This window comes from Pygoscelis adeliae, unplaced genomic scaffold (assembly GCF_000699105.1).
Source record: "Pygoscelis adeliae isolate BGI_AS28 unplaced genomic scaffold, ASM69910v1 Scaffold458, whole genome shotgun sequence".
NCBI lineage: Eukaryota > Metazoa > Chordata > Aves > Sphenisciformes > Spheniscidae > Pygoscelis > Pygoscelis adeliae.
In genome coordinates, this window is record NW_008825352.1 from 129,099 (window position 1) to 130,519 (window position 1,421).

Sequence of the window (1,421 nt, forward strand, 5' to 3'; positions counted from 1 at the left end):
ACACAAAGACTTCCCTCCCCACGGCTGGCCGGCGTCGCGCAGGGGTGGGACGCGGGGCTGCCGGCGGCAGGGGATGGCCGTGCCGAGAGCAGGCACCTCGCGTCGTGCGTGGCACTAGCTGGAAGCCTCAAAAGAAATACGAGCACAAGACAGGAAGGGCTAGCCACGTGGGGAGGCCACGGCATCCCAGTCCGTCTACTGGCTCCCCTCGGGGTCCGACATGTGGTTTTTCACCTGCAAGGAGAAGCACACAAGGGCGGCCGTCCTCTGATGTGCCTGGGCAGCAGGATCAGACCCAGCACCCTGCCCGGCACGGGGAACCCCGGGGTCCCGCACCCAGCTGGGGGATGCGGGTGCAGGAGCAGCAGCTTTGATAAAAGGTATTTCTACTCCGAGGGGGGTTTTTTCGCAGCCTGTGCTGCTGGAGTAATGCATGCCCAGAGGTTTGCTGCAGAGTGCTCGGGGCTGTCCCGGAGGCGCAGGCGGTTGTAGCCCTGGCACGCAGCCGGGATGGCCCGGCGGACCCCGATGGAGCATCTCCTCTGCTCCAGGCATTCCCACCAGGACCCACGCGGGCAACAAGTGGGGATGAATTCTAGGAAAGCAGAGAGCCCAGCGCGGGATCTGGCCCTCCTCTTACCATCTCCTCCGTGTCTGTGCTCTCCTCAGCGCTGTCGATGTTGCGCAGGTCGCTGTGCCCGTCAGCTCCCATCCCCTCCTTCCCCCGGGGCTCCCGTGACCCCTCTCCTGCTGGGGACGGCGACTCTGCCCCCGTCTCTACCCTCTTCTTCTCGCTTTCCTTGGACCCTGCAAGGACGGCGACAGCAGAAATTTGGGGTACCTGTGCAAACATAAGCCCCGTCCTCGCAGGGTCACCTTGCGGCAAAGGGCCGGACTCTGCCCTGCCAGCCCGGGGAAGGGGGAGGACGCGGGGAATTTGCCCAGCCGGCTCCGAATGCCCAGTTCTGTCCTGGGCACGCAGGGAGGGACCCCTTACACCCGGCTCGGGGTCCAGGCTCACGTGCGCCCACGGGCTGCCCGGCACGGACACACAGGCGTCGGAGGGTCTCTGGCCCATCCACTCACCCGTGAGACGCTCCCTCCGCTGATCCATGCGGTCCAGGCTCTCCAGCAGACTGTCCACCTGCGCCTTGATCTGGCTCAGCTCCCCCTTGATGGAATGCAGCTCTTCGGCCCGCACTGCGGGGAGAGGAGCCGTTAGGATCCCACCCTGCCCTCCAGCCTGCTCGGAGCCAGGGGAAGACGCCATCCTGGGCAGCCACCTCCGGAGCATCCTCCTCTCGGGAGCATCCTCCCCACCGGGCATCCTCGGGGAACGGGGACGGGTCCAGGGGACAGCCACCAGCCCAGCGCAGTCCAGGCTGCGTCTGCTGGAGCTGGGGGCTCCTAGCTCAAGGGGC